Consider the following 12033-nt stretch of genomic DNA (forward strand, 5'->3'; position numbering starts at 1 on the left):
ACCTTTCCTCCCACAAACTGACTTCAAACAAGTGGTACAAGCGCTGGTTTTGCCAAGACTTGACCATGGCAGTACTAAGCTCTGTGGTCTCCCCAAATATACCTTGGTCCCACTGCGGCGGCCAGACTGGTCACGGGTACCAAAAGAAAAGTGCACATCTCTCCAGTCTTAAAATCCCTAAATTGTCTGCCATATGAAGCGAGAATACAGCTAAAGATTGCTTGCCTATCTCACAAAGCCCTCCATTTCAAAACCCCCAGTCATCTAGCACAAAAACTGGAACTATCAGGAGGGGCTAGACCCTCTAGGAGTGCTAACTCTCTCCTCCTGAAACCTCAGATCTTTCGCAAAAAGAGAACATCCCACCGAGCCTTCTCCGGCTCAGCTCCAAAGATCTGGAACTCCCTCCCACCCGAAATACGTAGAATCTCTTCCAAGGATGCCTTCAAATTGGAAGTAAAAAGATTCCTTATGAACAAGTTCTTACCTTAATAGGCTGTTGGATCGTCTGCTCTAATGCATTGGACTTGGACCTTAAAGCCCTTGCGCTGGTTGCTATTCCATCTCAATTTGTACCAGTTATGTTCTTAATATTCTGCTGATCCCGTGTACATATAACCGTTCTTGTCCTGTGATTCTTTTTGATATGTGATTTTGTCTGGACTCCCATTTTGACACATGTACTGCAACTGTTACCTTCCTTTCCCCACAACCGTAAAGCGCTCTGATATCCCTCAGGATCATGTTCGCGCTATATAAAACTTTATAAATAAATAATTAAAATAAAGCAAACAATAGGGAAAACTGAACAACAGGAAGAACCCCCAAGCCACTAAGTCACTAAAAAACCACCAGGTAAACACCACTGCGGCGCAGTCACCTAACCAGGATCTAGGGCTCCAGAGACTAGAAAGTGTACTTCTTGTAGAAAAAAAGTGCCTGCTTGGTTCTTATCCTTTTTGAAAGATCTGACCCTAGCGTAGCATTAGCTAACTTCATATCAACCCGTAAGACGATCACCACAGGATCCCGCCAGGGACTGGTTTTGAGCCACAATATTTTCAATATTTACGTAGCCCACTTGGCCACCCTGATTGAGTCATTCTATATCACCTCTACTCGATGATACACAGATCCTTAGATTAGGAGAAAATAGTCCTGATCGAGTCATTCGATATCACCTTTCCTCAATGATACACACATCATTAGATTAGAAGAGAATACGCCTGATCGATTCATTCGATATCACCTCTACTCAATGATACACAGATCATTAGATTAGAAGAGAATAGCCTGATCGAGTCATTCGATATCACCTCTACTCAATGATACACAGATCATTAGATTAGAAGAGAATACGCCTGATTGAGTCATTCGTTATCACCTCTACTCAATGATACACAGATCCTTAGATAAGGAGAAAATAGTCCTGATCGAGTCATTCGATAGCACCTCTACTCGATGATACACAAATCATTAGACCAGAATCATCTCTAGGTAAGACGGGCAGTAACTCCAGGAGCTGCCTCCAGGAAGTCGCTGATTGGAGGAGCTCAAACCCCCAGTACCTCACAGTGAAACAACTGAAACAGTGGTATTTGGAACCGAAGCCTCACTGCACAAGGGTCGTGGTGGTGGTGTTGGGAGCTCCGCCAACCCCATCCCATCACGTCAGCAACCTGGGAATTTGGGTGGACTTGCATGTGTTCTCAATAGGACTCATTAAAATCACCTATTTTACATGCTCTATACTGCTGAAAGGTATTGGAAAAATACTTCTGTCCTGCTTCATCTACGAGGGATCTCGCTCTGGCCCTGATCCTACTGATAACGGATTTCTGCATCTCTTTATACATAGGCATAGCTAAATATCTCCTACATAGGCTGCAGCTGATACAGAACACAGCAGTTAGGCTGGTTGTGGGCTTGAAGAAATCAACTTAGATCTGAAACAAACTGGTCAAATTCCCCCATCATCTTGTCCTGAAAAGATGTCAATTAATTTCAAGCACTTTATGTCATAGGCACTCTACAAACAGGGCCTTCATTCTCATTTATCCTCGTTTTTGCCTGGTATTAGCCGGCCCGAGCTGTGAGATCCCATCATGCTTTGCTGCGTAAAGTCCCTAAGTTCAGGAAAACCAGACTAGGGGGCTGCTCTCTGCCTTTGGTGATGGCAAATACCTGGAATGCCCTCCCTCCTGCCCTGTGCGCCCAAGAAAACTTGAGATCTTCCAGGAAACAAGTCAAAACCTTTCTGCTTTTAAATAACATCCAGGTCTCCGCATTTGTGTTCAGAGGGTTGTGATTTTGAAACTTATGTTGTCATACTAGTGCCAGGACACTTCTGTCCCGAAGTATCTGTGCAGCGCTATGTAAATTGGCTCTCACGTCCCATCATAAGCCATCGCCCTCCGGAGAAGACATCGTTGCAGCTATAGACTTCCTAGCAGGAGGAAAGGCTCCGGGATCTGAAGGTTTGATGTAGAGTACTACAAAGCTTGCATACATATACTGGCCCCACTTCTGCTGGAGGACTATGCCGAGGCATTAAAGGCTGGTGTGTTGCTGCCGCCTGTAAGTGACGCGATCATATCAGTGGCTGATGACTCCCTGGAATATAGCGAACACAGGAGATGACCGACTGAGTGCTGAAACTTTTCAGACATTCAACCCCAGTCACAGATCTGTGTTAAATCCATCATCGTTGTTTAGCTCACTCAGCCACCCCAGTTTGGACCCAGCTATATGCAAATCAGTCTTGACCCTGTGCCTCATGGGAACTGACCAGCCTGAACTGCCAGGCCATATTCTCCCTGGACCGGAAACAAGCATCCTGGGACTGGTTTCTGGGTAACACCCCTCATCAGCCAGGGTAGTTATAATCCAGTGGCAAAGTGAGCAAGGGACCCCCGTCTGGACATACCCTGCCAATTTGGGCAAACAAAGCAAGCACAAGGAGATGATGGATGGTGTGCTGAAACTTTTCAGACACTCCCCCCCCCAGTAATAACACCCCTCATCAGCCAGGCTGGACTTATTTGGTGCTGGGAGGCAGGGCTGGACTGGGAACCGAAACCGGCCCTGGCAAAGAGCTCGGCTAGCCCTGGGGGGAGATGGGGGAGGGTGGGAAAGGGGGGTGGGTGCTGGAGGAAAGCTTTGCGCCACTTTTGTTGCTGTGGGACAATATTGTTGCAAAACCGGCCCCTTATAACAAAACCGGCCCACACCCTGGCGGCCCACCAGGAAAATGCCCGGTGCCTAATATGCCCATATATTCCCATTCCGGCCCTGTTGGGAGGCAGAGCTGCTGGGCAGGAGGGATCTCGCACACTGCAGCCTCAGGCATAGAGTTGCCTTTAGAGATTCTGATATGGAGTACGGAGAACTGCAGTTTACAGCTATGAATGAGTGAATGAAATCCATGCTGGGTGCATGTGTTAGGAACGTGCCTTTGTTGTTTATTTCTTCAGTCCAGCCTCCTTCACGGTGCACACATTGTAAGATCAGGGGACAACGGCACAGGAAGAGTAGGATTCACCTAGAACTAAAGAGTTTAAGTTACGAAACAGATGAACACAGAACTACTTGTTCCAAAGGTTATTACTTGCCCACGTTCCATTCTGGTGAATATTCCATGAGAGTGGGCGCTGTGTATCCCCCTCCCCAGGGGCCATGTGTGTGTAGTAATCGGTAGGTTAAGGTTAAGATTTATTCACCACTCACCCAACGGCACCAGGAACGTAACTGCCGGGAACACTCCTGGTAACGCATCAAGAACAGTCCAGGCAACGCATCAACAACACTCCTGGCAACGCATCAACAACATTCCACGAGCCGCAGGAATAAATCTGTAGTTAAAGACGCATCACCACAGTCCAGGAGCCGCAGGAAGGAATCTGTGGTTAAAGACGCATCACCACAGTCCAGGAGCCGCAGGAAGGAATCTGTAGTTAAAGAAGCATCAGCAATAGTCCAGGAGCCGCAGGAATAAATCTGTAGTTAAAGACGCATCACCACAGTCCAGGCCCAAGTTTTAAAGCACATTTTTACTTACAACTTTTGGATGATTGTAAATACCCCCGATCTTGGACATTTATGGGGATAGTGGCATATATGTAATCAGTGAATCCCAAAGCGCATTATTAGATACATAGGTAGGTCAGGGTTAAACACAGAGTTTCCTGGTTGCACAGTTTCCTGGTGCAGCAAACCACACGTGGGTTGGTAGAGATTGTGATGGAGAGGCCGAGGGACTACAATCCCAGGATAATTACTGTTGGAAGGCGTTCCCCGGGGAGGCTTCGGATGCGTTCCTGACCACCCGGAGGCCCACCTTTCCCAGAGTTATGCCTGGAAGGGTCTCGTACCTAGGATCGCACACGCCGCGCTTACTCTCTCTTCGGATAGAGGGACCCCACACAGTAATTCGTTGTAAGACAATAGACTTTTATCGGTAGTTGTCAGGGATCTTCATGATCCGGAAGGCAGGTGCAGAATTGATGCCACAAGCGGCAGTGATCTGGTGATGAGGGAAAAGGGGTAGCGGGACAGTCTTTGAATCAGTGTCTCTGTGAGGTATCAGGCGCACAGCTCTCAATCCTCGAGCTGAGGGGATGTTGCTTCTCTCGGCAATCTCTGCCGTTTCTCTTGGAGGAGCGGGCAGCGAGTCACTCAGCAGGCACCGGAGGTTCGTAGTTCGGGGAGCCGCGACGGCGTCAGCAGGGCTCAGATGGTTCAGAGTTCGGGGAGCCGCGACAGCGTCAGCAGGGCTCAGATGGTTCAGAGTTCGGGGAGCCGCGACAGCGTCAGCAGGGCTCAGATGGTTCAGAGTTCGGGTAGCGTTCTTCGGTTCGGGGAGCGATCGAGCCGCGACCAGGTCAGCAGGCTCTCGTCAGTCCAGGTCTTCTCTGCTCTCGTCCCTTCAGCACCCCTTGTTATACTCCCCCGTCCTCTTTGAAGTCTGGGTTCCTCGCGGAGAGGGGTCTGGTGCCTGGGGGGCGGTGTGTCGGGGTTTCCTGTCGCTCGGCCCTTTGATCTGTTCAGGTGGGTCCGGGAGGGACTCCAGAAACCCAGCGGGCGAGGCGCCTGCTCCCCGGGAGCCTGGTGGTCGATCGAAACCTCCCTCGGGGGAGAGACCAGAGGTGTGACAGGATCGGCGCCTCTCGGTCTGGTTTGGGGGGGGGTTTCGCTCTCCCTCGGCCGGACATGCGTGTTGGGGATCTGGTCGGCCCTCGGGATGTTGGCCCGCGGGAGCCGGAAGGCTGTATCAACGAGGTTCGGCGTGGTTGCAGGGTAACTTGCTGGTCGGGAGGGCCCACGCCACGAGGCCGGTCTCACACGTGCCCCCCCCAGCTGAACGGCGGGGAGAACTACCCATCCACTTGGGGGTTCTCCTCGCTGAAGCGGAAGAATCGGGACAGGCCGTCCGCGTTGCCGTGGTCCGTCCCGGGGCGATGTTCCACCGTGAAATCCATCCCCTGGAGGGAGATGGACCAGCGTAGCAACTTGGGGTTTTCCCCCCGCATCTGCATCAACCACCGCAAGGGTCGGTGATCCGTTTGTACTCGGAAGTGTGTTCCAAACAGGTAGGGCCGTAGCTTTTTGAGGGCCCAGACTACTGCTAAGGTCTCTCTCTCAATGGTGCTCCACCGCTGTTCTCGGGGCAGCAACCTTCGGCTGATGAAGGCTATGGGCCGATCTATGCCCTTGTCGTCGAACTGGGAGAGGACTGCCCCGATGCCGTGTTCCGAGGCGTCCGTCTGGACCACAAACTCCTGGGCGTAGTCGGGTGATTTGAGCACCGGCGCCGCGCACATGGCGGCCTTTAGGGTGTCGAACGCCTTCTGGGAGGAGGGAGTCCAGTGTACTTTCTTGGGGTGTTTTTTGGAGGTTAGTTCTGCGAGGGGGCCTGCGATGCTGCCATAGTTCTTAATAAACCTCCGGTAGTAACCGGTGAGGCCCAGGAAGGCCCGGACTTCCGTTTGGGTCGTGGGGGGTTCCCAGGACAAGATGGCGTCGATCTTCGGTTGGAGGGGGGCGACCTGCCCACTTCCCACCTGGTGCCCCAGATAGGTTACGGAGCCGTGCCCAATTTGACATTTGCTGGCTTTGATGGTGAGTCCGGCCTGGCGCAGAGCCAGCAGGACTTGTCGGAGGTGCTGGAGGTGCTCGGTCCATTGGGAGCTGAATACCGCTATATCGTCGAGGTATGCTGCGCTGAACCCCTCTAGTCCGGACAGGACCCTGTTCACCAGCCGCTGGAAGGTGGCCGGGGCATTCTTCATTCCAAACGGCATCACCCTAAAGCGGTAGTGCCCATCCGGGGTGGAGAAGGCGGAGCGCTCCTTGGCTCCCTCGGTGAGGGCAATCTGCCAGTATCCACTAGTCAGGTCGAAGGTGCTGAGGTAGCGAGCGGCCCCGAGGCGGTCAATGAGCTCGTCGGCACGGGGGATAGGGTGAGCGTCCGCTCGGGTGACCGCATTGAGCCCTCGGTAGTCCACGCAAAACCTCAGCTCGGGGGCGACACCCGGGGTAGCCGCTTTCGGAACCAGGACTACCGGGCTGGCCCAGGGGCTGTCGGAGGGTTCAATCACCCCGAGGTCCAGCATCTTCGCCACCTCGGTCTGGATGCAGGTTCGAACCCGATCAGGGACCCGATAGGCCCGGTGTCTCACTGGCGGGCTGTCGCCGGTGTTCACGTCGTGGACACACCAGTTGGTGACCCCAGGGGTTAGGGAGAAGAGGTCCGCGAACTGCCTTAGTAGCTGGCGGCAGTCGTCGGACTGTTGGGCTGTGAGGGTGGTTGATAGTCTCACCCCCTCCACGGAACCATCGGTCTCTTTCGCCCCCAGGGGGTCTGGAAGGGGCTCGGTGTCTTCTTCGGCCCCATCGTCGGTGGCCAGGAGCAAACGCAATTCTGTCCGTACAAAGTGGGGTTTGAGGCGGTTCACGTGGAGAACCCGGAGGGGGTTCCGCGGGGACTGCACATCGACGAGATAGGTGACTTGGCTCTTCCGCTCGACCACCTTGAAGGGTCCAGTCCATTTATCTTGGATGGCGCAGGGTTTCACCGGGGCCATGACCCAGACTTGTTGGCCCGGCTGAAACTCGACCAGCGTAGCATTCTGGTCATACCAGCGCTTCATCTCTTCCTGGCTAGCTTCGAGGTTCGCCTCTGCGAGTTCTCGGAATTTCCGGGTCTGGTTGCGGAGCGCCAGGATGTATCGGAATACATCCGGAGGGGTCCCCCGGGGAGTCGTTTCCCAACCCTCCTTGACCAGGGTCAGGGGTCCCCGGACGGGGTGTCCATATAGTAGTTCGAATGGGCTGAACCCCAGGGATTTTTGTGGAACCTCCCGGGAGGCGAACAGGAGGCATGGGAGGAGGACGTCCCACCTCCGGCGTAGGGGTTCCTCGAGGCCCATGATCATTCCTTTCAGTGTTTTGTTAAAGCGCTCGACTAGGCCGTTTCCTTGGGGGTGGTACGGGGTGGTGAACTTGTACGATACTCCGCACTGCTGCCAGAGGGACCTCATATATCGGGAGATAAAGTTCGTACCCCGGTCACTCACGACTTCGCGGGGAAACCCCACGCGGGAGAAGATCCCCATCAAGGCCCGGCCTACCACGGGGGCCGTCACGGTGCGGAGAGGGATGGCTTCGGGGTAACGGGTGGCATGATCCACCAGGACGAGGATGAACCAGTGGCCCTGGGCGGTCTTGGGGTCCAGTGGTCCCACGATGTCGATTCCTACCCGCTCAAAAGGGGTACTGACGACTGGGAAGGGTTGTAGCGGAGCCTTGCGCTTGCCCCCACTCTTTCCGCTGGCCTGGCACGTGGGGCAGGACTTGCAGTGGGCCTCCACATTTGCTCGCATCTTGGGCCAATAGAAGTGGGTGACGAGTCGTTGGTAGGTCTTATCTTGGCCTAAGTGTCCGGCCAGGGGTACATCATGGGCAAGGCCCAGGAGGAGACTTCGGAAGCGCAGGGGTACCACTAGTACTCGGGCCGATCCCAACTCGGCCGACTTCTGTTCGCTGTACAGGAGGCCGTTTTCCCAGTATACCCAGTGGGTGCCGGTCCGGTCGCCTGCTGCTGGGGCCTCGGCCTGTTGTCGGGGTCCAATGAGGGACGGGCAGGTGGATTGTTCTTGGCAGAATTCTTCACGGGAGGGGCCTCCTTCGCAGTGCCACTGGGCCAGTTCTGGCAGGTCCCCGAGTTCGGTCAGGGATTCGGGGTCGGAAGGCACGGACCCTTCGTCGGGAGCGGTCGTTTCGTCCAGAAGGGGGTCGTTGGCCCCTGGTGGCGTATTCTGGACCTCGGGGATGGTGGCGGTGCTTAGCGGCATGGCTTCTCCCCCCTCGGAGGAAGGCACTCTGAGAGTCATTGAGCGCGTGGTGGCGCATACCCATTCGGGTAGGCCCATCATCTCGAGATGGGCTCTTCGTTCCACTTGTCCCCACAGGGAGTTCTCAAGGTCGTTGCCCAGGAGGCAGTCCACGGGCTGGGAGGTTCGGACCGCCACCTTTAACTTGCCGGTGACTCCCCCCCATGCGAAGGGGACTAGGGCCATCTGGCAGAGGCTCTCGGAATTGTCTGACGATATGACGGGGCAAAAGGCGCCGGGTAGGATCTGATCTTCGGAGACCAGGTGACAATGAACCGCCGTGACACTCGCCCCCGTGTCCCGGAGGCCCTCGACGCGGTGACCGTTGACCGTTACCTGCTGTCGGTACTTCTTCGTGTTGGCGGGCAGGGACGTTCCGGGGACCATCTCCCGGTCCCCTAGGGAGACCAAGGCCATGGCGGCTGGTTCCCATTCTTCGGAGTCTTCCATCTCTTCCCCCAGGGCTACGGAGGCCATTTGTCGAGCCGGCGGGGTTGTTGTGGCGGTTCGCTGGTACATGGGACATTGAGGGTCGCTGGCATAGTGTCCGGTCTGTTGGCAGCGGAAACAGGTGATCCTCACTTGGGGCCCCGGCCTCCCCGGTGGCCCGGTGCTGGCCGGAAGTGAAGCTGGAAAGGGCGGAGGTTGTCCTCTGGGGGGGCTGAGCGGGGATCCCCCCGGGAGTTCCCTTGGCCGGCCTTGATTCCGTCCGCCCCTCTGGCGGGGGGGTCCCTGACTGTGGCGACTGTAGTCTCCCACGGGGCCCCGGGAGGCCCGGGTGTTTACCCACCGGTCAGCCTCGACGGCCAGTTTCCGAGGGTCTGTGAGTTTGCTGTCCAGGAGGTGCTGGCGCAGCTCTACAAAGCAATTAGCGGACAAGTGTTCCCATGCGATTAGGTCGAACAGCTCCTCAAAGGTGGAGACCTTGCTGCCCTTGATCCACCCGTCCAAGGCCCGGCTGTAAAAGTTCACGTACTCCACCCAGGTGGTACCAGGTATCTTCTTGCAGTCTCTAAACCGTTGCCGGTACATTTCAGGGGTGAGCCCATATCTGGCTACTAGGGCCTCTTTCATGTGACTGTAGGAGTTCATCACCGTGGAGGGCAGGTCCAGCAGGGTATCTCTCCCCTCGCTCAGGAACCGGCCCCACAGCCCAGCCCCCCAGTCTTTCTGCGGGACTGGGTGGGAGGTCATGGCGACTTCGTAGGCTTTGAACCATTGCTGGATGTCGTCGTTCCTATAGTATTCTTTCACCACGTCTTTGGGGATGTGGACCTTTGGTTCCACGGTGGAGGAGAGGGGTTGGGTTTCCGAGGGTCTGGCCTCCGCATTCTTTGCTTTGAGCTCGATCTCTTTCAGGCTACGTTCGTGCTCCAGTTGGAGTTTTCTTTCTTCGTGTTCTCTTTGTCGTTTCTTTTCCTCGAGTTCTCCTTGTAGGCGTAACTGTTCCACCGCCAGCTTTTTTTCCGCCAGTTTTAGCTCTCCTTCGATTTTTAATTTTGCTAGTTCTAGTTCGTGGTTGCGACCTCTTTCTCGGTCCGCCAGTTCCTCTGGGGATAGGCCCCCCTCGGGGGCGCCGTTCCTCCCCGGGGTGCTTCGTGGTTCGTTGGGAGGCTCTCCTTCGGTTTGTGTCCGGGGAGTTCCCGCCTCGACCCAGGTTTTTAATGCCCCCTGGAAGTCCTCTTTCGTGCTTAGTCCGGTGGTAGCAATTCCAAGGTCTTTGCAAAATTGTTTCAGTTCTCGGTGCGTATAAGATTCTAACAGGTCCTTTTGGAATGTCGTGCTCGGGTTGGTGCCTGCGGCACCTAGGGAAGTTTCTCCTTCCATTTCTTCTTGGTAGTGCGTAAGCCATCTACTGCACGATCTCTAGGTGTTGGCTCGGATCCCGTCGCCTGCCACCAAATGTTGGAAGGCGTTCCCCGGGGAGGCTTCGGATGCGTTCCTGACCACCCGGAGGCCCACCTTTCCCAGAGTTATGCCGAGCAAGAGCGGGGAGGCCCTTCCTGGAAGGGTCTCGTACCTAGGATCGCACACGCCGCGCTTACTCTCTCTTCGGATAGAGGGACCCCACACAGTAATTCGTTGTAAGACAATAGACTTTTATCGGTAGTTGTCGGGGATCTTTATGATCCGGAAGGCAGGTGCAGAATTGATGCCACAAGCGGCAGCGATCTCGTGATGAGGGAAAGGGGTAGCGGGACAGTCTTTGAATCAGTGTCTCTGCGAGGTATCTGGCGCACAGCTCTCAATCCTCGAGCTGAGGGGATGTTGCTTCTCTCGGCAATCTCTGCCGTTTCTCTTGGAGGAGTGGGCCGCGAGTCACTCAGCAGGCACTGGAGGTTCGTAGTTCGGGGAGCCGCGGCGGCGTCAGCAGGGCTCAGATGGTTCAGAGTTCGGGGAGCCGCGACAGCGTCAGCAGGGCTCAGATGGTTCAGAGTTCGGGTAGTGTTCTTCGGTTCGGGGAGCGATCGAGCCGCGACCAGGTCAGCAGGCTCTCGTCAGTCCAGGTCTTCTCTGCTCTCGTCCCTTCAGCACCCCTTGTTATACTCCCCCTCCTCTTTTAGGTCCGGGGTCCTCGCGGAGAGGGGTCTGGTGCCTGGGGGTCGGTGTGTCGGGGTTTCCTGTCGCTCGGCCCTTTGATCTGTTCAGGTGGGTCCGGGAGGGACTCCATACACCCAGCGGGCGAGGCGCCTGCTCCCCGGGAGCCTGGTGGTCGATCGAAACCTCCCTCGGGGGAGAGACCAGAGGTGTGACGGGATCGGCGCCTCTCGGTCTGGTTTGGGGGGGGGTTTCGCTCTCCCTCGGCCGGACATGCATGTTGGGGATCTGGTCGGCCCTCGGGATGTTGGCCCGCGGGAGCCGGAAGGCTGTATCAACGAGGTTCGGCGTGGTTGCAGGGTAACTTGCTGGTCGGGAGGGCCCACGCCACGAGGCCGGTCTCACAATTACCTTTATAGTGGCCCTGTCGAGAAGTAACATTTAGGGGCCGGTTCCAATCCTGGAAAAAGGCTGTACGAATCCTTGTACGGAACGTTTTCTCCGTACGACTCGTACCCGGTAAACTTTCCTTACAACCTAGGAAGTACGATTCGTACAGAAAGCCTCTTTCCGTACGAATCGTACAAAAGACTGTACGGGTAAAAAAAAACAACGATTCGGATCCGGAACAGCCTGTACGCGATGTCCGGAGGTATTTAAGCAGCGGTTTCCAGCCCAGCAAGTACGATTCGTCCCTACAGCACTCCGTACGGCTCTTTTCTTACGGGAGCCAAAAACAGCCGTAAAAGGTCATACGCGACGTTCTCCGCTGTACGAGTCGTACTCTGACACGTTCCCAGGGGTACGAGTCGTACAGGGGTACGAGTTGTACATACTAGTCGTACAGGGTTATGAGTCGTACATACTAGTCTACAGGGGTACGAGTCGTACATATGAGTCGTACAGGGGTACGAGCCGTACAGGGGTACGAGTCATACATATTAGTCGTACAGGGGTACGAGTCGTACAGGGGTACGAGTCGTACATACGAGTCGTACAGTTGTACGAGTCGTACAGGGGTACGAGTCGTGCATACTAGTCGTACAGGGGTACGAGTCGTACAGGGGTACGAGTCGTACATACAAGTTGTACAGGGGTACCCATG

The sequence above is a fragment of the Triturus cristatus genome, chromosome 4_2 (genome assembly GCF_964204655.1).
Source record: "Triturus cristatus chromosome 4_2, aTriCri1.1, whole genome shotgun sequence".
NCBI lineage: Eukaryota > Metazoa > Chordata > Amphibia > Caudata > Salamandridae > Triturus > Triturus cristatus.